Raw genomic sequence first — 27,500 nt, forward strand, 5'->3', positions numbered from 1 at the left:
TAATTTCATCCCGTTGCATTCACATCCGTGCCTTGAATGAGATTGAATGTGATCTTTGCTCTCAAGTATGTTCCCAAGTTTTACACTTTCGTGCTTTGCATGAATGGGAATGGAACCGTGTGTGTTGAATGAGGCTCCTTGTGAGCACTGAACTTTGTCCGGTGGAGTTCCTTTTTGTGTTGCAGTAATTGTGTCATTTCTCGATGAGAAAGATTAGGCAACATTTAGTCACTTCTAGCCATGATGCTCAATTTATTTACGAATGTACCCTAGTTACTACGGACCGTTTACGTTGGAGAACAAGATCTATTGTATGCCTGTGTATTTGGGGAAGTCAAATCTGAAATAATGATGAAATTGCGTGTATCCAAAGTTAAAACTCGTGATTTGTCGCCCTCTGGTGTGTAAAAGATGCAAAAGCTTACAGCACCTGGTATTCCCAGGCGGTCTCCCATCCAAGTACTGACCAGGCCCGAGCCTGCTTAGCTTCCGAGATCGGACGAGATCGGGCGTATTCAGGCTAGTATGGCCTTAAGCCAGAGAGGCTGTCCCTGACGCTCTACTTAAAGGGAAGGCAATATCCGTTTCTGCCGCTCATACTTGCAGTTGAACTGTCTCTCTACTCTAAAGTCCGGGACACACCAGCGCGCCGCAGACAGTCCCTGCTAACACGAAACGTTGTGGCAACGTTGTGCGTTAGCTGGGGTGCCACACCAGACCGGAACTATATATTACAAAACGAACACATTGTCTTGATAAAACAGCTGTAATTGAGTGCCTGACACGCCAGTCAAGCGCAATCTTGAGAAGGTGTGCATTTCAGTAAGGATTTCAATTGACATGCAGTATGAAACTGAAAGGAGGTTGCATCACTATGATGCATAACATTGCATGTATTGTATTTTCAAGTGTGTGCATTCATCCTGTTGTCATTTTGTTTTGAAAGCAGAAGAATCATTCAACAGGTTGCTGAGACAAATGTAAACCAGTAAAACATATGAAGAGAAACAAACCTTGAATATAAGTTCAGTTGTTTAAACATTTGACAAACTATGGTGAGGGGGTAAGAAAACACACAAATCCAGCAGCTCCTGTATTTCAATACACCAGAACCCAATATTATTGGCGAGTCGGGTAGTCCATCATCACAGTTCGAGGGCAGGCATCATTTCAGTAATTTCATCCCGTTGCATTCACATCCGTGCCTTGAATGAGATTGAATGTGATCTTTGCTCTCAAGTATGTTCCCAAGTTTTACACTTTCGTGCTTTGCATGAATGGGAATGGAACCGTGTGTGTTGAATGAGGCTCCTTGTGAGCACTGAACTTTGTCCGGTGGAGTTCCTTTTTGTGTTGCTGTAATTGTGTCATTTCTCGATGAGAAAGATTAGGCAACATTTAGTCACTTCTAGCCATGATGCTCAATTTATTTATGAATGTACCCTAGTTACTAGGGACCGTTTACGTTGGAGAACAAGATCTATTGTATGCCTGTGTATTTGGGGAAGTCAAATCTGAAATAATGATGAAATTGCGTGTATCCAAAGTTAAAACTCGTGATTTGTCGCCCTCTGGTGTGTAAAAGATGCAAAAGCTTGCAGCTCCTGGTATTCCCAGGCGGTCTCCCATCCAAGTACTGACCAGGCCCGAGCCTGCTTAGCTTCCGAGATCGGACGAGATCGGACGAGATCGGGCGTATTCAGGCTAGTATGGCCGTAAGCCAGGGAGGCTGTCCCTGACGCTCTACTTAAAGGGAAGGCAATATCCGTTTCTGCCGTTCATACTTACAGTTGAACTGTCTCTCTACTCTAAAGCCCGGGACACACCAGCGCGCCGCAGACAGTCCCTGCTAACACGCCACGTTGTGGCAACATTGTGGCAACGTTGTGCGTTAGCTGGGGTGCCACACCAGACCGGAAATATATTTTACAAAACGAACACATTGTCTTGATAAAACAGCTGTAATTGAGTGCCTGACACGCCAGTCAAGCGCAATCTTGAGAAGGTGTGCATTTCAGTAAGGATTTCAATTGACATGCAGTATGAAACTGAAAGGAGGTTGCATCACTATGATGCATAACATTGCATGTATTGTATTTTCAAGTGTGTGCATTCATCCTGTTGTCATTTTGTTTTGAAAGCAGAAGAATCATTCAACAGGTTGCTGAGACAAATGTAAACCAGTAAAACATATGAAGAGAAACAAACCTTGAATATAAGTTCAGTTGTTTAAACATTTGACAAACTATGGTGAGGGGGTAAGAAAACACACAAATCCAGCAGCTCCTGTATTTCAATACACCAGAACCCAATATTATTGGCGAGTCGGGTAGTCCATCATCACAGTTCGAGGGCAGGCATCATTTCAGTAATTTCATCCCGTTGCATTCACATCCGTGCCTTGAATGAGATTGAATGTGATCTTTGCTCTCAAGTATGTTCCCAAGTTTTACACTTTCGTGCTTTGCATGAATGGGAATGGAACCGTGTGTGTTGAATGAGGCTCCTTGTGAGCACTGAACTTTGTCCGGTGGAGTTCCTTTTTGTGTTGCTGTAATTGTGTCATTTCTCGATGAGAAAGATTAGGCAACATTTAGTCACTTCTAGCCATGATGCTCAATTTATTTACGAATGTACACTAGTTACTAGGGACCGTTTACGTTGGAGAACAAGATCTATTCTATGCCTGTGTATTTGGGGAAGTCAAATCTGAAATAATGATGAAATTGCGTGTATCCAAAGTTAAAACTCGTGATTTGTCGCCCTCTGGTGTGTAAAAGATGCAAAAGCTTACAGCACCTGGTATTCCCAGGCGGTCTCCCATGGAAGTACTGACCAGGCCCGAGCCTGCTTAGCTTCCGAGATCGGACGAGATCGGGCGTATTCAGGCTAGTATGGCCGTAAGCCAGGGAGGCTGTCCCTGACCCTCTACTTAAAGGGAAGGCAATATCCGTTTCTGCCGCTCATACTTGCAATTGAACTGTCTCTCTACTCTAAAGTCCGGGACACACCAGCGCGCCGCAGACAGTCCCTGCTAACACGAAACGTTGTGGCAACGTTGTGCGTTAGCTGGGGTGCCACACCAGACCGGAACTATATATTACAAAACGAACACATTGTCTTGATAAAACAGCTGTAATTGAGTGCCTGACACGCCAGTCAAGCGCAATCTTGAGAAGGTGTGCATTTCAGTAAGGATTTCAATTGACATGCAGTATGAAACTGAAAGGAGGTTGCATCACTTTGATGCATAACATTGCATGTATTGTATTTTCAAGTGTGTGCATTCATCCTGTTGTCATTTTGTTTTGAAAGCAGAAGAATCATTCAACAGGTTGCTGAGACAAATGTAAACCAGTAAAACATATGAAGAGAAACAAACCTTGAATATAAGTTCAGTTGTTTAAACATTTGACAAACTATGGTGAGGGGGTAAGAAAACACACAAATCCAGCAGCTCCTGTATTTCAATACACCAGAACCCAATATTATTGGCGAGTCGGGTAGTCCATCATCACAGTTCGAGGGCAGGCATCATTTCAGTAATTTCATCCCGTTGCATTCACATCCGTGCCTTGAATGAGATTGAATGTGATCTTTGCTCTCAAGTATGTTCCCAAGTTTTACACTTTCGTGCTTTGCATGAATGGGAATGGAACCGTGTGTGTTGAATGAGGCTCCTTGTGAGCACTGAACTTTGTCCGGTGGAGTTCCTTTTTGTGTTGCTGTAATTGTGTCATTTCTCGATGAGAAAGATTAGGCAACATTTAGTCACTTCTAGCCATGATGCTCAATTTATTTACGAATGTACACTAGTTACTAGGGACCGTTTACGTTGGAGAACAAGATCTATTCTATGCCTGTGTATTTGGGGAAGTCAAATCTGAAATAATGATGAAATTGCGTGTATCCAAAGTTAAAACTCGTGATTTGTCGCCCTCTGGTGTGTAAAAGATGCAAAAGCTTACAGCACCTGGTATTCCCAGGCGGTCTCCCATGCAAGTACTGACCAGGCCCGAGCCTGCTTAGCTTCCGAGATCGGACGAGATCGGGCGTATTCAGGCTAGTATGGCCGTAAGCCAGGGAGGCTGTCCCTGACCCTCTACTTAAAGGGAAGGCAATATCCGTTTCTGCCGCTCATACTTGCAATTGAACTGTCTCTCTACTCTAAAGTCCGGGACACACCAGCGCGCCGCAGACAGTCCCTGCTAACACGAAACGTTGTGGCAACGTTGTGCGTTAGCTGGGGTGCCACACCAGACCGGAACTATATATTACAAAACGAACACATTGTCTTGATAAAACAGCTGTAATTGAGTGCCTGACACGCCAGTCAAGCGCAATCTTGAGAAGGTGTGCATTTCAGTAAGGATTTCAATTGACATGCAGTATGAAACTGAAAGGAGGTTGCATCACTATGATGCATAACATTGCATGTATTGTATTTTCAAGTGTGTGCATTCATCCTGTTGTCATTTTGTTTTGAAAGCAGAAGAATCATTCAACAGGTTGCTGAGACAAATGTAAACCAGTAAAACATATGAAGAGAAACAAACCTTGAATATAAGTTCAGTTGTTTAAACATTTGACAAACTATGGTGAGGGGGTAAGAAAACACACAAATCCAGCAGCTCCTGTATTTCAATACACCAGAACCCAATATTATTGGCGAGTCGGGTAGTCCATCATCACAGTTCGAGGGCAGGCATCATTTCAGTAATTTCATCCCGTTGCATTCACATCCGTGCCTTGAATGAGATTGAATGTGATCTTTGCTCTCAAGTATGTTCCCAAGTTTTACACTTTCGTGCTTTGCATGAATGGGAATGGAACCGTGTGTGTTGAATGAAGCTCCTTGTGAGCACTGAACTATGTCCGGTGGAGTTCCTTTTTGTGTTGCTGTAATTGTGTCATTTCTCGATGAGAAAGATTAGGCAACATTTAGTCACTTCTAGCCATGATGCTCAATTTATTTACGAATGTACCCTAGTTACTAGGGACCGTTTACGTTGGAGAACAAGATCTATTGTATGCCTGTGTATTTGGGGAAGTCAAATCTGAAATAATGATGAAATTGCGTGTATCCAAAGTTAAAACTCGTGATTTGTCGCCCTCTGGTGTGTAAAAGATGCAAAAGCTTACAGCACCTGGTATTCCCAGGCGGTCTCCCATCCAAGTACTGACCAGGCCCGAGCCTGCTTAGCTTCCGAGATCGGACGAGATCGGGCGTATTCAGGCTAGTATGGCCGTAAGCCAGGGAGGCTGTCCCTGACGCTCTACTTAAAGGGAAGGCAATATCCGTTTCTGCCGTTCATACTTACAGTTGAACTGTCTCTCTACTCTAAAGCCCGGGACACACCAGCGCGCCGCAGACAGTCCCTGCTAACACGCCACGTTGTGGCAACATTGTGGCAACGTTGTGCGTTAGCTGGGGTGCCACACCAGACCGGAACTATATATTACAAAACGAACACATTCTCTTGATAAAACAGCTGTAATTGAGTGCCTGACACGCCAGTCAAGCGCAATCTTGAGAAGGTGTGCATTTCAGTAAGGATTTCAATTGACATGCAGTATGAAACTGAAAGGAGGTTGCATCACTATGATGCATAACATTGCATGTATTGTATTTTCAAGTGTGTGCATTCATCCTGTTGTCATTTTGTTTTGAAAGCAGAAGAATCATTCAACAGGTTGCTGAGACAAATGTAAACCAGTAAAACATATGAAGAGAAACAAACCTTGAATATAAGTTCAGTTGTTTAAACATTTGACAAACTATGGTGAGGGGGTAAGAAAACACACAAATCCAGCAGCTCCTGTATTTCAATACACCAGAACCCAATATTATTGGCGAGTCGGGTAGTCCATCATCACAGTTCGAGGGCAGGCATCATTTCAGTAATTTCATCCCGTTGCATTCACATCCGTGCCTTGAATGAGATTGAATGTGATCTTTGCTCTCAAGTATGTTCCCAAGTTTTACACTTTCGTGCTTTGCATGAATGGGAATGGAACCGTGTGTGTTGAATGAGGCTCCTTGTGAGCACTGAACTTTGTCCGGTGGAGTTCCTTTTTGTGTTGCTGTAATTGTGTCATTTCTCGATGAGAAAGATTAGGCAACATTTAGTCACTTCTAGCCATGATGCTCAATTTATTTACGAATGTACCCTAGTTACTAGGGACCGTTTACGTTGGAGAACAAGATCTATTGTATGCCTGTGTATTTGGGGAAGTCAAATCTGAAATAATGATGAAATTGCGTGTATCCAAAGTTAAAACTCGTGATTTGTCGCCCTCTGGTGTGTAAAAGATGCAAAAGCTTACAGCACCTGGTATTCCCAGGCGATCTCCCATCCAAGTACTGACCAGGCCCGAGCCTGCTTGGCTTCCGAGATCGGACGAGATCGGGCGTATTCAGGCTAGTATGGCCGTAAGCCAGGGAGGCTGTCCCTGACGCTCTACTTAAAGGGAAGGCAATATCCGTTTCTGCCGCTCATACTTGCAAATTAACTGTCTCTCTACTCTAAAGTCCGGGACACACCAGCGCGCCGCAGACAGTCCCTGCTAACACGAAACGTTGTGGCAACATTGTGGCAACGTTGTGCGTTAGCTGGGGTGCCACACCAGACCGGAACTATATATTACAAAACGAACACATTGTATTGATAAAACAGCTGTAATTGAGTGCCTGACACGCCAGTCAAGCGCAATCTTGAGAAGGTGTGCATTTCAGTAAGGATTTCAATTGACATGCAGTATGAAACTGAAAGGAGGTTGCATCACTATGATGCATAACATTGCATGTATTGTATTTTCAAGTGTGTGCATTCATCCTGTTGTCATTTTGTTTTGAAAGCAGAAGAATCATTCAACAGGTTGCTGAGACAAATGTAAACCAGTAAAACATATGAAGAGAAACAAACCTTGAATATAAGTTCAGTTGTTTAAACATTTGACAAACTATGGTGAGGGGGTAAGAAAACACACAAATCCAGCAGCTCCTGTATTTCAATACACCAGAACCCAATATTATTGGCGAGTCGGGTAGTCCATCATCACAGTTCGAGGGCAGGCATCATTTCAGTAATTTCATCCCGTTGCATTCTCATCCGTGCCTTGAATGAGATTGAATGTGATCTTTGCTCTCAAGTATGTTCCCAAGTTTTACACTTTCGTGCTTTGCATGAATGGGAATGGAACCGTGTGTGTTGAATGAGGCTCCTTGTGAGCACTGAACTTTGTCCGGTGGAGTTCCTTTTTGTGTTGCTGTAATTGTGTCATTTCTCGATGAGAAAGATTAGGCAACATTTAGTCACTTCTAGCCATGATGCTCAATTTATTTACGAATGTACCCTAGTTACTAGGGACCGTTTACGTTGGAGAACAAGATCTATTGTATGCCTGTGTATTTGGGGAAGTCAAATCTGAAATAATGATGAAATTGCGTGTATCCAAAGTTAAAACTAGTGATTTGTCGCCCTCTGGTGTGTAAAAGATGCAAAAGCTTACAGCACCTGGTATTCCCAGGCGGTCTCCCATCCAAGTACTGACCAGGCCCGAGCCTGCTTAGTTTCCGAGATCGGACGAGATCGGGCGTATTCAGGCTAGTATGGCCGTAAGCCATGGAGGCTGTCCCTGACGCTCTACTTAAAGGGAAGGCAATATTCATTTCCGCCGTTCATACTTACAGTTGAACTGTCTCTCTACTCTAAAGCCCGGGACACACCAGCGCGCCGCAGACAGTCCCTGCTAACACGCCACGTTGTGGCAACATTGTGGCAACGTTGTGCGTTAGCTGGGGTGCCACACCAGACCGGAACTATATATTACAAAACGAACACATTGTCTTGATAATACAGCTGTAATTGAGTGCCTGACACGCCAGTCAAGCGCAATCTTGAGAAGGTGTGCATTTCAGTAAGGATTTCAATTGACATGCAGTATGAAACTGAAAGGAGGTTGCATCACTATGATGCATAACATTGCATGTATTGTATTTTCAAGTGTGTGCATTCATCCTGTTGTCATTTTGTTTTGAAAGCAGAAGAATCATTCAACAGGTTGCTGAGACAAATGTAAACCAGTAAAACATATGAAGAGAAACAAACCTTGAATATAAGTTCAGTTGTTTAAACATTTGACAAACTATGGTGAGGGGGTAAGAAAACACACAAATCCAGCAGCTCCTGTATTTCAATACACCAGAACCCAATATTATTGGCGAGTCGGGTAGTCCATCATCACAGTTCGAGGGCAGGCATCATTTCAGTAATTTCATCCCGTTGCATTCACATCCGTGCCTTGAATGAGATTGAATGTGATCTTTGCTCTCAAGTATGTTCCCAAGTTTTACACTTTCGTGCTTTGCATGAATGGGAATGGAACCGTGTGTGTTGAATGAGGCTCCTTGTGAGCACTGAACTTTGTCCGGTGGAGTTCCTTTTTGTGTTGCTGTAATTGTGTCATTTCTCGATGAGAAAGATTAGGCAACATTTAGTCACTTCTAGCCATGATGCTCAATTTATTTACGAATGTACCCTAGTTACTAGGGACCGTTTACGTTGGAGAACAAGATCTATTGTATGCCTGTGTATTTGGGGAAGTCAAATCTGAAATAATGATGAAATTGCGTGTATCCAAAGTTAAAACTCGTGATTTGTCGCCCTCTGGTGTGTAAAAGATGCAAAAGCTTACAGCACCTGGTATTCCCAGGCGGTCTCCCATGCAAGTACTGACCAGGCCCGAGCCTGCTTAGCTTCCGAGATCGGACGAGATCGGGCGTATTCAGACTAGTATGGCCGTAAGCCAGGAATGCTGTCCCTGACGCTCTACTTAAAGGGAAGGCAATATCCGTTTCTGCCGTTCATACTTACAGTTGAACTGTCTCTCTACTCTAAAGCCCGGGACACACCAGCGCGCCGCAGACAGTCCCTGCTAACACGCCACGTTGTGGCAACATTGTGGCAACGTTGTGCGTTAGCTGGGGTGCCACACCAGACCGGAACTATATTTTACAAAACGAACACATTGTCTTGATAATACAGCTGTAATTGAGTGCCTGACATGCCAGTCAAGCGCAATCTTGAGAAGGTGTGCATTTCAGTAAGGATTTCAATTGACATGCAGTATGAAACTGAAAGGAGGTTGCATCACTATGATGCATAACATTGCATGTATTGTATTTTCAAGTGTGTGCATTCATCCTGTTGTCATTTTGTTTTGAAAGCAGAAGAATCATTCAACAGGTTGCTGAGACAAATGTAAACCAGTAAAACATATGAAGAGAAACAAACCTTGAATATAAGTTCAGTTGTTTAAACATTTGACAAACTATGGTGAGGGGGTAAGAAAACACACAAATCCAGCAGCTCCTGTATTTCAATACACCAGAACCCAATATTATTGGCGAGTCGGGTAGTCCATCATCACAGTTCGAGGGCAGGCATCTTTTCAGTAATTTCATCCCGTTGCATTCACATCCGTGCCTTGAATGAGATTGAATGTGATCTTTGCTCTCAAGTATGTTCCCAAGTTTTACACTTTCGTGCTTTGCATGAATGGGAATGGAACCGTGTGTGTTGAATGAGGCTCCTTGTGAGCACTGATCTTTGTCCGGTGGAGTTCCTTTTTGTGTTGCTGTAATTGTGTCATTTCTCGATGAGAAAGATTAGGCAACATTTAGTCACTTCTAGCCATGATGCTCAATTTATTTACGAATGTACCCTAGTTACTAGGGACCGTTTACGTTGGAGAACAAGATCTATTGTATGCCTGTGTATTTGGGGAAGTCAAATCTGAAATAATGATGAAATTGCGTGTATCCAAAGTTAAAACTCGTGATTTGTCGCCCTCTGGTGTGTAAAAGATGCAAAAGCTTACAGCACCTGGTATTCCCAGGCGATCTCCCATCCAAGTACTGACCAGGCCCGAGCCTGCTTGGCTTCCGAGATCGGACGAGATCGGGCGTATTCAGGCTAGTATGGCCGTAAGCCAGGGAGGCTGTCCCTGACGCTCTACTTAAAGGGAAGGCAATATCCGTTTCTGCCGCTCATACTTGCAAATTAACTGTCTCTCTACTCTAAAGTCCGGGACACACCAGCGCGCCGCAGACAGTCCCTGCTAACACGAAACGTTGTGGCAACATTGTGGCAACGTTGTGCGTTAGCTGGGGTGCCACACCAGACCGGAACTATATTTTACAAAACGAACACATTGTCTTGATAATACAGCTGTAATTGAGTGCCTGACATGCCAGTCAAGCGCAATCTTGAGAAGGTGTGCATTTCAGTAAGGATTTCAATTGACATGCAGTATGAAACTGAAAGGAGGTTGCATCACTATGATGCATAACATTGCATGTATTGTATTTTCAAGTGTGTGCATTCATCCTGTTGTCATTTTGTTTTGAAAGCAGAAGAATCATTCAACAGGTTGCTGAGACAAATGTAAACCAGTAAAACATATGAAGAGAAACAAACCTTGAATATAAGTTCAGTTGTTTAAACATTTGACAAACTATGGTGAGGGGGTAAGAAAACACACAAATCCAGCAGCTCCTGTATTTCAATACACCAGAACCCAATATTATTGGCGAATCGGGTAGTCCATCATCACAGTTCGAGGGCAGGCATCTTTTCAGTAATTTCATCCCGTTGCATTCACATCCGTGCCTTGAATGAGATTGAATGTGATCTTTGCTCTCAAGTATGTTCCCAAGTTTTACACTTTCGTGCTTTGCATGAATGGGAATGGAACCGTGTGTGTTGAATGAGGCTCCTTGTGAGCACTGATCTTTGTCCGGTGGAGTTCCTTTTTGTGTTGCTGTAATTGTGTCATTTCTCGATGAGAAAGATTAGGCAACATTTAGTCACTTCTAGCCATGATGCTCAATTTATTTACGAATGTACCCTAGTTACTAGGGACCGTTTACGTTGGAGAACAAGATCTATTGTATGCCTGTGTATTTGGGGAAGTCAAATCTGAAATAATGATGAAATTGCGTGTATCCAAAGTTAAAACTCGTGATTTGTCGCGCTCTGGTGTGTAAAAGATGCAAAAGCTTACAGCACCTGGTATTCCCAGGCGGTCTCCCATCCAAGTACTGACCAGGCCCGAGCCTGCTTAGCTTCCGAGATCGGACGAGATCGGGCGTATTCAGGCTAGTATGGCCGTAAGCCAGGGAGGCTGTCCCTGACGCTCTACTTAAAGGGATGGCAATATCCGTTTCTGCCGTTCATACTTACAGTTGAACTGTCTCTCTACTCTAAAGCCCGGGACACACCAGCGCGCCGCAGACAGTCCCTGCTAATATGCCACGTTGTGGCAACGTTGTGCGTTAGCTGGGGTGCCACACCAGACCGGAACTATATTTTACAAAACGAACACATTTGTCTTGATAAAACAGCTGTAATTGAGTGCCTGACACGCCAGTCAAGCGCAATCTTGAGAAGGTGTGCATTTCAGTAAGGATTTCAATTGACATGCAGTATGAAACTGAAAGGAGGTTGCATCACTATGATGCATAACATTGCATGTATTGTATTTTCAAGTGTGTGCATTCATCTTGTTGTCATTTTGTTTTGAAAGCAGAAGAATCATTCAACAGGTTGCTGAGACAAATGTAAACCAGTAAAACATATGAAGAGAAACAAACCTTGAATATAAGTTCAGTTGTTTAAACATTTGACAAACTATGGTGAGGGGGTAAGAAAACACACAAATCCAGCAGCTCCTGTATTTCAATACACCAGAACCCAATATTATTGGCGAGTCGGGTAGTCCATCATCACAGTTCGAGGGCAGGCATCATTTCAGTAATTTCATCCCGTTGCATTCACATCCGTGCCTTGAATGAGATTGAATGTGATCTTTGCTCTCAAGTATGTTCCCAAGTTTTACACTTTCGTGCTTTGCATGAATGGGAATGGAACCATGTGTGTTGAATGAGGCTCCTTGTGAGCACTGAACTTTGTCCGGTGGAGTTCCTTTTTGTGTTGCTGTAATTGTGTCATTTCTCGATGAGAAAGATTAGGCAACATTTAGTCACTTCTAGCCATGATGCTCAATTTATTTATGAATGTACCCTAGTTACTAGGGACCGTTTACGTTGGAGAACAAGATCTATTGTATGCCTGTGTATTTGGGGAAGTCAAATCTGAAATAATGATGAAATTGCGTGTATCCAAAGTTAAAACTTGTGATTTGTCGCCCTCTGGTGTGTAAAAGATGCAAAAGCTTACAGCACCTGGTATTCCCAGGCGGTCTCCCATCCAAGTACTGACCAGGCCCGAGCCTGCTTAGCTTCCGAGATCGGACGAGATCGGGCGTATTCAGGCTAGTATGGCCGTAAGCCAGGGAGGCTGTCCCTGACGCTCTACTTAAAGGGAAGGCAATATCCGTTTCTGCCGTTCATACTTACAGTTGAACTGTCTCTCTACTCTAAAGCCCGGGACACACCAGCGCGCCGCAGACAGTCCCTGCTAACACGCCACGTTGTGGCAACATTGTGGCAACGTTGTGCGTTAGCTGGGGTGCCACACCAGACCGGAAATATATATTACAAAACGAACACATTCTCTTGATAAAACAGCTGTAATTGAGTGCCTGACACGCCAGTCAAGCGCAATCTTGAGAAGGTGTGCATTTCAGTAAGGATTTCAATTGACATGCAGTATGAAACTGAAAGGAGGTTGCATCACTATGATGCATAACATTGCATGTATTGTATTTTCAAGTGTGTGCATTCATCCTGTTGTCATTTTGTTTTGAAAGCAGAAGAATCATTCAACAGGTTGCTGAGACAAATGTAAACCAGTAAAACATATGAAGAGAAACAAACCTTGAATATAAGTTCAGTTGTTTAAACATTTGACAAACTATGGTGAGGGGGTAAGAAAACACACAAATCCAGCAGCTCCTGTATTTCAATACACCAGAACCCAATATTATTGGCGAGTCGGGTAGTCCATCATCACAGTTCGAGGGCAGGCATCATTTCAGTAATTTCATCCCGTTGCATTCACATCCGTGCCTTGAATGAGATTGAATGTGATCTTTGCTCTCAAGTATGTTCCCAAGTTTTACATTTTCGTGCTTTGCATGAATGGGAATGGAACCGTGTGTGTTGAATGAGGCTCCTTGTGAGCACTGAACTTTGTCCGGTGGAGTTCCTTTTTGTGTTGCTGTAATTGTGTCATTTCTCGATGAGAAAGATTAGGCAACATTTAGTCACTTCTAGCCATGATGCTCAATTTATTTACGAATGTACACTAGTTTCTAGGGACCGTTTACGTTGGAGAACAAGATCTATTCTATGCCTGTGTATTTGGGGAAGTCAAATCTGAAATAATGATGAAATTGCGTGTATCCAAAGTTAAAACTCGTGATTTGTCGCCCTCTGGTGTGTAAAAGATGCAAAAGCTTACAGCACCTGGTATTCCCAGGCAGTCTCCCATCCAAGTACTGACCAGGCCCGAGCCTGCTTAGCTTCCGAGATCGGACGAGATCGGGCGTATTCAGGCTAGTATGGCCGTAAGCCAGGGAGGCTGTCCCTGACGCTCTACTTAAAGGGAAGGCAATATCCGTTTCTTCCGCTCATACTTGCAATTGAACTGTCTCTCTACTCTAAAGTCCGGGACACACCAGCGCGCCGCAGACAGTCCCTGCTAACACGAAACGTTGTGGCAACGTTGTGCGTTAGCTGGGGTGCCACACCAGACCGGAACTATATATTACAAAACGAACACATTGTCTTGATAAAACAGCTGTAATTGAGTGCCTGACACGCCAGTCAAGTGCAATCTTGAGAAGGTGTGCATTTCAGTAAGGATTTCAATTGACATGCAGTATGAAACTGAAAGGAGGTTGCATCACTATGATGCATAACATTGCATGTATTGTATTTTCAAGTGTGTGCATTCATCCTGTTGTCATTTTGTTTTGAAAGCAGAAGAATCATTCAACAGGTTGCTGAGACAAATGTAAACCAGTAAAACATATGAAGAGAAACAAACCTTGAATATAAGTTCAGTTGTTTAAACATTTGACAAACTATGGTGAGGGGGTAAGAAAACACACAAATCCAGCAGCTCCTGTATTTCAATACACCAGAACCCAATATTATTGGCGAGTCGGGTAGTCCATCATCACAGTTCGAGGGCAGGCATCATTTCAGTAATTTCATCCCGTTGCATTCACATCCGTGCCTTGAATGAGATTGAATGTGATCTTTGCTCTCAAGTATGTTCCCAAGTTTTACACTTTCGTGCTTTGCATGAATGGGAATGGAACCGTGTGTGTTGAATGAAGCTCCTTGTGAGCACTGAACTTTGTCCGGTGGAGTTCCTTTTTGTGTTGCTGTAATTGTGTCATTTCTCGATGAGAAAGATTAGGCAACATTTAGTCACTTCTAGCCATGATGCTCAATTTATTTACGAATGTACCCTAGTTACTAGGGACCGTTTACGTTGGAGAACAAGATCTATTGTATGCCTGTGTATTTGGGGAAGTCAAATCTGAAATAATGATGAAATTGCGTGTATCCAAAGTTAAAACTCGTGATTTGTCGCCCTCTGGTGTGTAAAAGATGCAAAAGCTTACAGCACCTGGTATTCCCAGGCGGTCTCCCATGCAAGTACTGACCAGGCCCGAGCCTGCTTAGCTTCCGAGATCGGACGAGATCGGGCGTATTCAGGCTAGTATGGCCGTAAGCCAGGGAGGCTGTCCCTGACGCTCTACTTAAAGGGAAGGCAATATCCGTTTCTGCCGTTCATACTTACAGTTGAACTGTCTCTCTACTCTAAAGCCCGGGACACACCAGCGCGCCGCAGACAGTCCCTGCTAATATGCCACGTTGTGGCAACGTTGTGCGTTAGCTGGGGTGCCACACCAGACCGGAACTATATTTTACAAAACGAACACATTTGTCTTGATAAAACAGCTGTAATTGAGTGCCTGACACGCCAGTCAAGCGCAATCTTGAGAAGGTGTGCATTTCAGTAAGGATTTCAATTGACATGCAGTATGAAACTGAAAGGAGGTTGCATCACTATGATGCATAACATTGCATGTATTGTATTTTCAAGTGTGTGCATTCATCCTGTTGTCATTTTGTTTTGAAAGCAGAAGAATCATTCAACAGGTTGCTGAGACAAATGTAAACCAGTAAAACATATGAAGAGAAACAAACCTTGAATATAAGTTCAGTTGTTTAAACATTTGACAAACTATGGTGAGGGGGTAAGAAAACACACAAATCCAGCAGCTCCTGTATTTCAATACACCAGAACCCAATATTATTGGCGAGTCGGGTAGTCCATCATCACAGTTCGAGGGCAGGCATCATTTCAGTAATTTCATCCCGTTGCATTCACATCCGTGCCTTGAATGAGATTGAATGTGATCTTTGCTCTCAAGTATGTTCCCAAGTTTTACACTTTCGTGCTTTACATGAATGGGAATGGAACCGTGTGTGTTGAATGAGGCTCCTTGTGAGCACTGAACTTTGTCCGGTGGAGTTCCTTTTTGTGTTGCTGTAATTGTGTCATTTCTCGATGAGAAAGATTAGGCAACATTTAGTCACTTCTAGCCATGATGCTCAATTTATTTACGAATGTACCCTAGTTACTAGGGACCGTTTACGTTGGAGAACAAGATCTATTGTATGCCTGTGTATTTGGGGAAGTCAAATCTGAAATAATGATGAAATTGCGTGTATCCAAAGTTAAAACTCGTGATTTGTCGCGCTCTGGTGTGTAAAAGATGCAAAAGCTTACAGCACCTGGTATTCCCAGGCGGTCTCCCATCCAAGTACTGACCAGGCCCGAGCCTGCTTAGCTTCCGAGATCGGACGAGATCGGGCGTATTCAGGCTAGTATGGCCGTAAGCCAGGGAGGCTGTCCCTGACGCTCTACTTAAAGGGAAGGCAATATCCGTTTCTGCCGTTCATACTTACAGTTGAACTGTCTCTCTACTCTAAAGCCCGGGACACACCAGCGCGCCGCAGACAGTCCCTGCTAACACGCCACGTTGTGGCAACATTGTGGCAACGTTGTGCGTTAGCTGGGGTGCCACACCAGACCGGAACTATATATTACAAAACGAACACATTGTCTTGATAAAACAGCTGTAATTGAGTGCCTGACACGCCAGTCAAGCGCAATCTTGAGAAGGTGTGCATTTCAGTAAGGATTTCAATTGACATGCAGTATGAAACTGAAAGGAGGTTGCATCACTATGATGCATAACATTGCATGTATTGTATTTTCAAGTGTGTGCATTCATCCTGTTGTCATTTTGTTTTGAAAGCAGAAGAATCATTCAACAGGTTGCTGAGACAAATGTAAACCAGTAAAACATATGAAGAGAAACAAACCTTGAATATAAGTTCAGTTGTTTAAACATTTGACAAACTATGGTGAGGGGGTAAGAAAACACACAAATCCAGCAGCTCCTGTATTTCAATACACCAGAACCCAATATTATTGGCGAGTCGGGTAGTCCATCATCACAGTTCGAGGGCAGGCATCATTTCAGTAATTTCATCCCGTTGCATTCACATCCGTGCCTTGAATGAGATTGAATGTGATCTTTGCTCTCAAGTATGTTCCCAAGTTTTACACTTTCGTGCTTTGCATGAATGGGAATGGAACCGTGTGTGTTGAATGAGGCTCCTTGTGAGCACTGAACTTTGTCCGGTGGAGTTCCTTCTTGTGTTGCTGTAATTGTGTCATTTCTCGATGAGAAAGATTAGGCAACATTTAGTCACTTCTTGCCATGATGCTCAATTTATTTACGAATGTACCCTAGTTACTAGGGACCGTTTACGTTGGAGAACAAGATCTATTGTATGCCTGTGTATTTGGGGAAGTCAAATCTGAAATAATGATGAAATTGCGTGTATCCAAAGTTAAAACTCGTGATTTGTCGCCCTCTGGTGTGTAAAAGATGCAAAAGCTTACAGCACCTGGTATTCCCAGGCGGTCTCCCATCCAAGTACTGACCAGGCCCGAGCCTGCTTAGCTTCCGAGATCGGACGAGATCGGGCGTATTCAGGCTAGTATGGCCGTAAGCCAGGGAGGCTGTCCCTGACGCTCTACTTAAAGGGAAGGCAATATCCGTTTCTGCCGTTCATACTTACAGTTGAACTGTCTCTCTACTCTAAAGCCCGGGACACACCAGCGCGCCGCAGACAGTCCCTGCTAATATGCCACGTTGTGGCAACGTTGTGCGTTAGCTGGGGTGCCACACCAGACCGGAACTATATTTTACAAAACGAACACATTTGTCTTGATAAAACAGCTGTAATTGAGTGCCTGACACGCCAGTCAAGCGCAATCTTGAGAAGGTGTGCATTTCAGTAAGGATTTCAATTGACATGCAGTATGAAACTGAAAGGAGGTTGCATCACTATGATGCATAACATTGCATGTATTGTATTTTCAAGTGTGTGCATTCATCCTGTTGTCATTTTGTTTTGAAAGCAGAAGAATCATTCAACAGGTTGCTGAGACAAATGTAAACCAGTAAAACATATGAAGAGAAACAAACCTTGAATATAAGTTCAGTTGTTTAAACATTTGACAAACTATGGTGAGGGGGTAAGAAAACACACAAATCCAGCAGCTCCTGTATTTCAATACACCAGAACCCAATATTATTGGCGAGTCGGGTAGTCCATCATCACAGTTCGAGGGCAGGCATCATTTCAGTAATTTCATCCCGTTGCATTCACATCCGTGCCTTGAATGAGATTGAATGTGATCTTTGCTCTCAAGTATGTTCCCAAGTTTTACACTTTCGTGCTTTACATGAATTGGAATGGAACCGTGTGTGTTGAATGAGGCTCCTTGTGAGCACTGATCTTTGTCCGGTGGAGTTCCTTTTTGTGTTGCTGTAATTGTGTCATTTCTCGATGAGAAAGATTAGGCAACATTTAGTCACTTCTAGCCATGATGCTCAATTTATTTACGAATGTACCCTAGTTACTAGGGACCGTTTACGTTGGAGAACAAGATCTATTGTATGCCTGTGTATTTGGGGAAGTCAAATCTTAAATAATGATGAAATTGCGTGTATCCAAAGTTAAAACTCGTGATTTGTCGCGCTCTGGTGTGTAAAAGATGCAAAATCTTACAGCACCTGGTATTCCCAGGCGGTCTCCCATCCAAGTACTGACCAGGCCCGAGCCTGCTTAGCTTCCGAGATCAGACGAGATCGGGCGTATTCAGGCTAGTATGGCCGTAAGCCAGGGAGGCTGTCCCTGACGCTCTACTTAAAGGGAAGGCAATATCCGTTTCTGCCGTTCATACTTACAGTTGAACTGTCTCTCTACTCTAAAGCCCGGGACACACCAGCGCGCCGCAGACAGTCCCTGCTAACACGCCACGTTGTGGCAACATTGTGGCAACGTTGTGCGTTAGCTGGGGTGCCACACCAGACCGGAACTATATATTACAATACGAACACATTGTCTTGATAATACAGCTGTAATTGAGTGCCTGACACGCCAGTCAAGCTCAATCTTGAGAAGGTGTGCATTTCAATAAGGATTTCAATTGACATACAGTATGAAACTGAAAGGAGGTTGCATCACTATGATGCATAACATTGCATGTATTGTATTTTCAAGTGTGTGCATTCATCCTGTTGTCATTTTGTTTTGAAAGCAGAAGAATCATTCAACAGGTTGCTGAGACAAATGTAAACCAGTAAAACATATGAAGAGAAACAAACCTTGAATATAAGTTCAGTTGTTTAAACATTTGACAAACTATGGTGAGGGGGTAAGAAAACACACAAATCCAGCAGCTCCTGTATTTCAATACACCAGAACCCAATATTATTGGCGAGTCGGGTAGTCCATCATCACAGTTCGAGGGCAGGCATCATTTCAGTAATTTCATCCCGTTGCATTCACATCCGTGCCTTGAATGAGATTGAATGTAATCTTTGCTCTCAAGTATGTTCCCAAGTTTTACACTTTCGTGCTTTGCATGAATGGGAATGGAACCGTGTGTGTTGAATGAGGCTCCTTGTGAGCACTGAACTTTGTCCGGTGGAGTTCCTTTTTGTGTTGCTGTAATTGTGTCATTTCTCGATGAGAAAGATTAGGCAACATTTAGTCACTTCTAGCCATGATGCTCAATTTATTTACGAATGTACCCTAGTTACTAGGGACCGTTTACGTTGGAGAACAAGATCTATTGTATGCCTGTGTATTTGGGGAAGTCAAATCTGAAATAATGATGAAATTGCGTGTATCCAAAGTTAAAACTCGTGATTTGTCGCCCTCTGGTGTGTAAAAGATGCAAAAGCTTACAGCACCTGGTATTCCCAGGCGGTCTCCCATGCAAGTACTGACCAGGCCCGAGCCTGCTTAGCTTCCGAGATCGGACGAGATCGGGCGTATTCAGGCTAGTATGGCCGTAAGCCAGAAATGCTGTCCCTGACGCTCTACTTAAAGGGAAGGCAATATCCGTTTCTGCCGTTCATACTTACAGTTGAACTGTCTCTCTACTCTAAAGCCCGGGACACACCAGCGCGCCGCAGACAGTCCCTGCTAACACGCCACGTTGTGGCAACATTGTGGCAACGTTGTGCGTTAGCTGGGGTGCCACACCAGACCGGAACTATATTTTACAAAACGAACACATTGTCTTGATAATACAGCTGTAATTGAGTGCCTGACATGCCAGTCAAGCGCAATCTTGAGAAGGTGTGCATTTCAGTAAGGATTTCAATTGACATGCAGTATGAAACTGAAAGGAGGTTGCATCACTATGATGCATAACATTGCATGTATTGTATTTTCAAGTGTGTGTATTCATCCTGTTGTCATTTTGTTTTGAAAGCAGAAGAATCATTCAACAGGTTGCTGAGACAAATGTAAACCAGTAAAACATATGAAGAGAAACAAACCTTGAATATAAGTTCAGTTGTTTAAACATTTGACAAACTATGGTGAGGGGGTAAGAAAACACACAAATCCAGCAGCTCCTGTATTTCAATACACCAGAACCCAATATTATTGGCGAGTCGGGTAGTCCATCATCACAGTTCGAGGGCAGGCATCTTTTCAGTAATTTCATCCCGTTGCATTCACATCCGTGCCTTGAATGAGATTGAATGTGATCTTTGCTCTCAAGTATGTTCCCAAGTTTTACACTTTCGTGCTTTGCATGAATGGGAATGGAACCGTGTGTGTTGAATGAGGCTCCTTGTGAGCACTGAACTTTGTCCGGTGGAGTTCCTTTTTGTGTTGCTGTAATTGTGTCATTTCTCGATGAGAAAGATTAGGCAACATTTAGTCACTTCTAGCCATGATGCTCAATTTATTTACGAATGTACCCTAGTTACTAGGGACCGTTTACGTTGGAGAACAAGATCTATTGTATGCCTGTGTATTTGGGGAAGTCAAATCTGAAATAATGATGAAATTGCGTGTATCCAAAGTTAAAACTCGTGATTTGTCGCGCTCTGGTGTGTAAAAGATGCAAAAGCTTACAGCACCTGGTATTCCCAGGCGGTCTCCCATCCAAGTACTGACCAGGCCCGAGCCTGCTTAGCTTCCGAGATCGGACGAGATCGGGCGTATTCAGGCTAGTATGGCCGTAAGCCATGAATGCTGTCCCTGACGCTCTACTTAAAGGGAAGGCAATATCCGTTTCTGCCGTTCATACTTACAGTTGAACTGTCTCTCTACTCTAAAGCCCGGGACACACCAGCGCGCCGCAGACAGTCCCTGCTAACACGCCACGTTGTGGCAACATTGTGGCAACGTTGTGCGTTAGCTGGGGTGCCACACCAGACCGGAACTATATTTTACAAAACGAACACATTGTCTTGATAATACAGCTGTAATTGAGTGCCTGACATGCCAGTCAAGCGCAATCTTGAGAAGGTGTGCATTTCAGTAAGGATTTCAATTGACATGCAGTATGAAACTGAAAGGAGGTTGCATCACTATGATGCATAACATTGCATGTATTGTATTTTCAAGTGTGTGCATTCATCCTGTTGTCATTTTGTTTTGAAAGCAGAAGAATCATTCAACAGGTTGCTGAGACAAATGTAAACCAGTAAAACATATGAAGAGAAACAAACCTTGAATATAAGTTCAGTTGTTTAAACATTTGACAAACTATGGTGAGGGGGTAAGAAAACACACAAATCCAGCAGCTCCTGTATTTCAATACACCAGAACCCAATATTATTGGCGAGTCGGGTAGTCCATCATCACAGTTCGAGGGCAGGCATCTTTTCAGTAATTTCATCCCGTTGCATTCACATCCGTGCCTTGAATGAGATTGAATGTGATCTTTGCTCTCAAGTATGTTCCCAAGTTTTACACTTTCGTGCTTTGCATGAATGGGAATGGAACCGTGTGTGTTGAATGAGGCTCCTTGTGAGCACTGATCTTTGTCCGGTGGAGTTCCTTTTTGTGTTGCTGTAATTGTGTCATTTCTCGATGAGAAAGATTAGGCAACATTTAGTCACTTCTAGCCATGATGCTCAATTTATTTACGAATGTACCCTAGTTACTAGGGACCGTTTACGTTGGAGAACAAGATCTATTGTATGCCTGTGTATTTGGGGAAGTCAAATCTGAAATAATGATGAAATTGCGTGTATCCAAAGTTAAAACTCGTGATTTGTCGCGCTCTGCTGTGTAAAAGATGCAAAAGCTTACAGCACCTGGTATTCCCAGGCGGTCTCCCATCCAAGTACTGACCAGGCCCGAGCCTGCTTAGCTTCCGAGATCGGACGAGATCGGGCGTATTCAGGCTAGTATGGCCGTAAGCCAGGGAGGCTGTCCCTGACGCTCTATTTAAAGGGATGGCAATATCCGTTTCTGCCGTTCATACTTACAGTTGAACTGTCTCTCTACTCTAAAGCCCGGGACACACCAGCGCGCCGCAGACAGTCCCTGCTAATATGCCACGTTGTGGCAACGTTGTGCGTTAGCTGGGGTGCCACACCAGACCGGAACTATATTTTACAAAACGAACACATTTGTCTTGATAAAACAGCTGTAATTGAGTGCCTGACACGCCAGTCAAGCGCAATCTTGAGAAGGTGTGCATTTCAGTAAGGATTTCAATTGACATGCAGTATGAAACTGAAAGGAGGTTGCATCACTATGATGCATAACATTGCATGTATTGTATTTTCAAGTGTGTGCATTCATCCTGTTGTCATTTTGTTTTGAAAGCAGAAGAATCATTCAACAGGTTGCTGAGACAAATGTAAACCAGTAAAACATATGAAGAGAAACAAACCTTGAATATAAGTTCAGTTGTTTAAACATTTGACAAACTATGGTGAGGGGGTAAGAAAACACACAAATCCAGCAGCTCCTGTATTTCAATACACCAGAACCCAATATTATTGGCGAGTCGGGTAGTCCATCATCACAGTTCGAGGGCAGGCATCATTTCAGTAATTTCATCCCGTTGCATTCACATCCGTGCCTTGAATGAGATTGAATGTGATCTTTGCTCTCAAGTATGTTCCCAAGTTTTACACTTTCGTGCTTTGCATGAATGGGAATGGAACCGTGTGTGTTGAATGAGGCTCCTTGTGAGCACTGAACTTTGTCCGGTGGAGTTCCTTTTTGTGTTGCTGTAATTGTGTCATTTCTCGATGAGAAAGATTAGGCAACATTTAGTCACTTCTAGCCATGATGCTCAATTTATTTACGAATGTACCCTAGTTACTAGGGACCGTTTACGTTGGAGAACAAGATCTATTGTATGCCTGTGTATTTGGGGAAGTCAAATCTGAAATAATGATGAAATTGCGTGTATCCAAAGTTAAAACTCGTGATTTGTCGCCCTCTGGTGTGTAAAAGATGCAAAAGCTTACAGCACCTGGTATTCCCAGGCGGTCTCCCATGCAAGTACTGACCAGGCCCGAGCCTGCTTAGCTTCCGAGATCGGACGAGATCGGGCGTATTCAGGCTAGTATGGCCGTAAGCCAGAAATGCTGTCCCTGACGCTCTACTTAAAGGGAAGGCAATATCCGTTTCTGCCGTTCATACTTACAGTTGAACTGTCTCTCTACTCTAAAGCCCGGGACACACCAGCGCGCCGCAGACAGTCCCTGCTAACACGCCACGTTGTGGCAACATTGTGGCAACGTTGTGCGTTAGCTGGGGTGCCACACCAGACCGGAACTATATTTTACAAAACGAACACATTGTCTTGATAATACAGCTGTAATTGAGTGCCTGACATGCCAGTCAAGCGCAATCTTGAGAAGGTGTGCATTTCAGTAAGGATTTCAATTGACATGCAGTATGAAACTGAAAGGAGGTTGCATCACTATGATGCATAACATTGCATGTATTGTATTTTCAAGTGTGTGTATTCATCCTGTTGTCATTTTGTTTTGAAAGCAGAAGAATCATTCAACAGGTTGCTGAGACAAATGTAAACCAGTAAAACATATGAAGAGAAACAAACCTTGAATATAAGTTCAGTTGTTTAAACATTTGACAAACTATGGTGAGGGGGTAAGAAAACACACAAATCCAGCAGCTCCTGTATTTCAATACACCAGAACCCAATATTATTGGCGAGTCGGGTAGTCCATCATCACAGTTCGAGGGCAGGCATCTTTTCAGTAATTTCATCCCGTTGCATTCACATCCGTGCCTTGAATGAGATTGAATGTGATCTTTGCTCTCAAGTATGTTCCCAAGTTTTACACTTTCGTGCTTTGCATGAATGGGAATGGAACCGTGTGTGTTGAATGAGGCTCCTTGTGAGCACTGAACTTTGTCCGGTGGAGTTCCTTTTTGTGTTGCTGTAATTGTGTCATTTCTCGATGAGAAAGATTAGGCAACATTTAGTCACTTCTAGCCATGATGCTCAATTTATTTACGAATGTACCCTAGTTACTAGGGACCGTTTACGTTGGAGAACAAGATCTATTGTATGCCTGTGTATTTGGGGAAGTCAAATCTGAAATAATGATGAAATTGCGTGTATCCAAAGTTAAAACTCGTGATTTGTCGCGCTCTGGTGTGTAAAAGATGCAAAAGCTTACAGCACCTGGTATTCCCAGGCGGTCTCCCATCCAAGTACTGACCAGGCCCGAGCCTGCTTAGCTTCCGAGATCGGACGAGATCGGGCGTATTCAGGCTAGTATGGCCGTAAGCCATGAATGCTGTCCCTGACGCTCTACTTAAAGGGAAGGCAATATCCGTTTCTGCCGTTCATACTTACAGTTGAACTGTCTCTCTACTCTAAAGCCCGGGACACACCAGCGCGCCGCAGACAGTCCCTGCTAACACGCCACGTTGTGGCAACATTGTGGCAACGTTGTGCGTTAGCTGGGGTGCCACACCAGACCGGAACTATATTTTACAAAACGAACACATTGTCTTGATAATACAGCTGTAATTGAGTGCCTGACATGCCAGTCAAGCGCAATCTTGAGAAGGTGTGCATTTCAGTAAGGATTTCAATTGACATGCAGTATGAAACTGAAAGGAGGTTGCATCACTATGATGCATAACATTGCATGTATTGTATTTTCAAGTGTGTGCATTCATCCTGTTGTCATTTTGTTTTGAAAGCAGAAGAATCATTCAACAGGTTGCTGAGACAAATGTAAACCAGTAAAACATATGAAGAGAAACAAACCTTGAATATAAGTTCAGTTGTTTAAACATTTGACAAACTATGGTGAGGGGGTAAGAAAACACACAAATCCAGCAGCTCCTGTATTTCAATACACCAGAACCCAATATTATTGGCGAGTCGGGTAGTCCATCATCACAGTTCGAGGGCAGGCATCTTTTCAGTAATTTCATCCCGTTGCATTCACATCCGTGCCTTGAATGAGATTGAATGTGATCTTTGCTCTCAAGTATGTTCCCAAGTTTTACACTTTCGTGCTTTGCATGAATGGGAATGGAACCGTGTGTGTTGAATGAGGCTCCTTGTGAGCACTGATCTTTGTCCGGTGGAGTTCCTTTTTGTGTTGCTGTAATTGTGTCATTTCTCGATGAGAAAGATTAGGCAACATTTAGTCACTTCTAGCCATGATGCTCAATTTATTTACGAATGTACCCTAGTTACTAGGGACCGTTTACGTTGGAGAACAAGATCTATTGTATGCCTGTGTATTTGGGGAAGTCAAATCTGAAATAATGATGAAATTGCGTGTATCCAAAGTTAAAACTCGTGATTTGTCGCGCTCTGCTGTGTAAAAGATGCAAAAGCTTACAGCACCTGGTATTCCCAGGCGGTCTCCCATCCAAGTACTGACCAGGCCCGAGCCTGCTTAGCTTCCGAGATCGGACGAGATCGGGCGTATTCAGGCTAGTATGGCCGTAAGCCAGGGAGGCTGTCCCTGACGCTCTATTTAAAGGGATGGCAATATCCGTTTCTGCCGTTCATACTTACAGTTGAACTGTCTCTCTACTCTAAAGCCCGGGACACACCAGCGCGCCGCAGACAGTCCCTGCTAATATGCCACGTTGTGGCAACGTTGTGCGTTAGCTGGGGTGCCACACCAGACCGGAACTATATTTTACAAAACGAACACATTTGTCTTGATAAAACAGCTGTAATTGAGTGCCTGACACGCCAGTCAAGCGCAATCTTGAGAAGGTGTGCATTTCAGTAAGGATTTCAATTGACATGCAGTATGAAACTGAAAGGAGGTTGCATCACTATGATGCATAACATTGCATGTATTGTATTTTCAAGTGTGTGCATTCATCCTGTTGTCATTTTGTTTTGAAAGCAGAAGAATCATTCAACAGGTTGCTGAGACAAATGTAAACCAGTAAAACATATGAAGAGAAACAAACCTTGAATATAAGTTCAGTTGTTTAAACATTTGACAAACTATGGTGAGGGGGTAAGAAAACACACAAATCCAGCAGCTCCTGTATTTCAATACACCAGAACCCAATATTATTGGCGAGTCGGGTAGTCCATCATCACAGTTCGAGGGCAGGCATCATTTCAGTAATTTCATCCCGTTGCATTCACATCCGTGCCTTGAATGAGATTGAATGTGATCTTTGCTCTCAAGTATGTTCCCAAGTTTTACACTTTCGTGCTTTGCATGAATGGGAATGGAACCGTGTGTGTTGAATGAGGCTCCTTGTGAGCACTGATCTTTGTCCGGTGGAGTTCCTTTTTGTGTTGCTGTAATTGTGTCATTTCTCGATGAGAAAGATTAGGCAACATTTAGTCACTTCTAGCCATGATGCTCAATTTATTTACGAATGTACCCTAGTTACTAGGGACCGTTTACGTTGGAGAACAAGATCTATTGTATGCCTGTGTATTTGGGGAAGTCAAATCTGAAATAATGATGAAATTGCGTGTATCCAAAGTTAAAACTCGTGATTTGTCGCGCTCTGGTGTGTAAAAGATGCAAAAGCTTACAGCACCTGGTATTCCCAGGCGGTCTCCCATCCAAGTACTGACCAGGCCCGAGCCTGCTTAGCTTCCGAGATCGGACGAGATCGGGCGTATTCAGGCTAGTATGGCCGTAAGCCAGGGAGGCTGTCCCTGACGCTCTACTTAAAGGGATGGCAATATCCGTTTCTGCCGTTCATACTTACAGTTGAACTGTCTCTCTACTCTAAAGCCCGGGACACACCAGCGCGCCGCAGACAGTCCCTGCTAATATGCCACGTTGTGGCAACGTTGTGCGTTAGCTGGGGTGCCACACCAGACCGGAACTATATTTTACAAAACGATCACATTGTCTTGATAAAACAGCTGTAATTGAGTGCCTGACACGCCAGTCAAGCGCAATCTTGAGAAGGTGTGCATTTCAGTAAGGATATCAATTGACATGCAGTATGAAACTGAAAGGAGGTTGCATCACTATGATGCATAACATTGCATGTATTATATTTTCAAGTGTGTGCATTCATCCTGTTGTCATTTTGTTTTGAAAGCAGAAGAATCATTCAACAGGTTGCTGAGACAAATGTAAACCAGTAAAACATATGAAGAGAAACAAACCTTGAATATAAGTTCAGTTGTTTAAACATTTGACAAACTATGGTGAGGGGGTAAGAAAACACACAAATCCAGCAGCTCCTGTATTTCAATACACCAGAAGCCAATATTATTGGCGAGTCGGGTAGTCCATCATCACAGTTCGAGGGCAGGCATCATTTCAGTAATTTCATCCCGTTGCATTCACATCCGTGCCTTGATTGAGATTGAATGTGATCATTGCTCTCAAGTATGTTCCCAAGTTTTACACTTTCGTGCTTTGCATGAATGGGAATGGAACCGTGTGTGTTGAATGAGGCTCCTTGTGAGCACTGAACTTTGTCCGGTGGAGTTCCTTTTTGTGTTGCTGTAATTGTGTCATTTCTCGATGAGAAAGATTAGGCAACATTTAGTCACTTCTAGCCATGATGCTCAATTTATTTACGAATGTACCCTAGTAACTAGGGACCGTTTACGTTGGAGAACAAGATCTATTGTATGCCTGTGTATTTGGGGAAGTCAAAT

General features: G+C 43.5%; 22 non-coding genes and 1 pseudogene across 22 annotated transcripts; all 23 read right to left on the minus strand.

Moving 5' to 3' along the window:
* Positions 1-418: 418 nt before the first annotated feature.
* Positions 419-537, minus strand: LOC136742162 (5S ribosomal RNA). The gene has a single exon (XR_010814787.1). It is a non-coding gene; the product is annotated as a 5S ribosomal RNA (ribosomal RNA).
* Positions 538-1,592: 1,055 nt separating this feature from the next.
* LOC136742282 (uncharacterized) lies at positions 1,593-1,721 on the minus strand (annotated as a pseudogene).
* A 1,066-nt stretch (positions 1,722-2,787) lies between these two features.
* Positions 2,788-2,906, minus strand: LOC136742117 (5S ribosomal RNA). The gene has a single exon (XR_010814745.1). It is a non-coding gene; the product is annotated as a 5S ribosomal RNA (ribosomal RNA).
* A 1,055-nt stretch (positions 2,907-3,961) lies between these two features.
* On the minus strand, positions 3,962-4,080 carry LOC136742053 (5S ribosomal RNA). The gene has a single exon (XR_010814685.1). It is a non-coding gene; the product is annotated as a 5S ribosomal RNA (ribosomal RNA).
* Positions 4,081-5,135: 1,055 nt separating this feature from the next.
* On the minus strand, positions 5,136-5,254 carry LOC136741941 (5S ribosomal RNA). The gene has a single exon (XR_010814576.1). It is a non-coding gene; the product is annotated as a 5S ribosomal RNA (ribosomal RNA).
* Positions 5,255-6,320: 1,066 nt separating this feature from the next.
* LOC136742153 (5S ribosomal RNA) lies at positions 6,321-6,439 on the minus strand. Its single transcript, XR_010814779.1, has one exon. It is a non-coding gene; the product is annotated as a 5S ribosomal RNA (ribosomal RNA).
* Positions 6,440-7,505: 1,066 nt separating this feature from the next.
* On the minus strand, positions 7,506-7,624 carry LOC136742137 (5S ribosomal RNA). The gene has a single exon (XR_010814764.1). It is a non-coding gene; the product is annotated as a 5S ribosomal RNA (ribosomal RNA).
* Positions 7,625-8,690: 1,066 nt separating this feature from the next.
* LOC136742144 (5S ribosomal RNA) lies at positions 8,691-8,809 on the minus strand. Its single transcript, XR_010814770.1, has one exon. It is a non-coding gene; the product is annotated as a 5S ribosomal RNA (ribosomal RNA).
* A 1,066-nt stretch (positions 8,810-9,875) lies between these two features.
* LOC136742154 (5S ribosomal RNA) lies at positions 9,876-9,994 on the minus strand. Its single transcript, XR_010814780.1, has one exon. It is a non-coding gene; the product is annotated as a 5S ribosomal RNA (ribosomal RNA).
* A 1,066-nt stretch (positions 9,995-11,060) lies between these two features.
* LOC136741942 (5S ribosomal RNA) lies at positions 11,061-11,179 on the minus strand. The gene has a single exon (XR_010814577.1). It is a non-coding gene; the product is annotated as a 5S ribosomal RNA (ribosomal RNA).
* A 1,056-nt stretch (positions 11,180-12,235) lies between these two features.
* On the minus strand, positions 12,236-12,354 carry LOC136741943 (5S ribosomal RNA). Its single transcript, XR_010814578.1, has one exon. It is a non-coding gene; the product is annotated as a 5S ribosomal RNA (ribosomal RNA).
* Positions 12,355-13,420: 1,066 nt separating this feature from the next.
* Positions 13,421-13,539, minus strand: LOC136742077 (5S ribosomal RNA). The gene has a single exon (XR_010814707.1). It is a non-coding gene; the product is annotated as a 5S ribosomal RNA (ribosomal RNA).
* Positions 13,540-14,594: 1,055 nt separating this feature from the next.
* Positions 14,595-14,713, minus strand: LOC136742054 (5S ribosomal RNA). Its single transcript, XR_010814686.1, has one exon. It is a non-coding gene; the product is annotated as a 5S ribosomal RNA (ribosomal RNA).
* Positions 14,714-15,769: 1,056 nt separating this feature from the next.
* Positions 15,770-15,888, minus strand: LOC136741944 (5S ribosomal RNA). Its single transcript, XR_010814579.1, has one exon. It is a non-coding gene; the product is annotated as a 5S ribosomal RNA (ribosomal RNA).
* A 1,066-nt stretch (positions 15,889-16,954) lies between these two features.
* Positions 16,955-17,073, minus strand: LOC136741945 (5S ribosomal RNA). Its single transcript, XR_010814580.1, has one exon. It is a non-coding gene; the product is annotated as a 5S ribosomal RNA (ribosomal RNA).
* A 1,056-nt stretch (positions 17,074-18,129) lies between these two features.
* LOC136742127 (5S ribosomal RNA) lies at positions 18,130-18,248 on the minus strand. The gene has a single exon (XR_010814754.1). It is a non-coding gene; the product is annotated as a 5S ribosomal RNA (ribosomal RNA).
* Positions 18,249-19,314: 1,066 nt separating this feature from the next.
* On the minus strand, positions 19,315-19,433 carry LOC136742055 (5S ribosomal RNA). The gene has a single exon (XR_010814687.1). It is a non-coding gene; the product is annotated as a 5S ribosomal RNA (ribosomal RNA).
* A 1,066-nt stretch (positions 19,434-20,499) lies between these two features.
* Positions 20,500-20,618, minus strand: LOC136741946 (5S ribosomal RNA). Its single transcript, XR_010814581.1, has one exon. It is a non-coding gene; the product is annotated as a 5S ribosomal RNA (ribosomal RNA).
* Positions 20,619-21,684: 1,066 nt separating this feature from the next.
* On the minus strand, positions 21,685-21,803 carry LOC136741947 (5S ribosomal RNA). Its single transcript, XR_010814582.1, has one exon. It is a non-coding gene; the product is annotated as a 5S ribosomal RNA (ribosomal RNA).
* A 1,056-nt stretch (positions 21,804-22,859) lies between these two features.
* LOC136742058 (5S ribosomal RNA) lies at positions 22,860-22,978 on the minus strand. The gene has a single exon (XR_010814689.1). It is a non-coding gene; the product is annotated as a 5S ribosomal RNA (ribosomal RNA).
* A 1,066-nt stretch (positions 22,979-24,044) lies between these two features.
* LOC136741948 (5S ribosomal RNA) lies at positions 24,045-24,163 on the minus strand. The gene has a single exon (XR_010814583.1). It is a non-coding gene; the product is annotated as a 5S ribosomal RNA (ribosomal RNA).
* Positions 24,164-25,229: 1,066 nt separating this feature from the next.
* LOC136741949 (5S ribosomal RNA) lies at positions 25,230-25,348 on the minus strand. Its single transcript, XR_010814584.1, has one exon. It is a non-coding gene; the product is annotated as a 5S ribosomal RNA (ribosomal RNA).
* A 1,056-nt stretch (positions 25,349-26,404) lies between these two features.
* Positions 26,405-26,523, minus strand: LOC136741950 (5S ribosomal RNA). The gene has a single exon (XR_010814585.1). It is a non-coding gene; the product is annotated as a 5S ribosomal RNA (ribosomal RNA).
* Between the last annotated feature and the right edge of the window lie 977 nt (positions 26,524-27,500).

Source organism: Amia ocellicauda, unplaced genomic scaffold, assembly GCF_036373705.1.
Source record: "Amia ocellicauda isolate fAmiCal2 unplaced genomic scaffold, fAmiCal2.hap1 HAP1_SCAFFOLD_73, whole genome shotgun sequence".
Taxonomy (NCBI): Eukaryota; Metazoa; Chordata; class Actinopteri; order Amiiformes; family Amiidae; genus Amia; species Amia ocellicauda.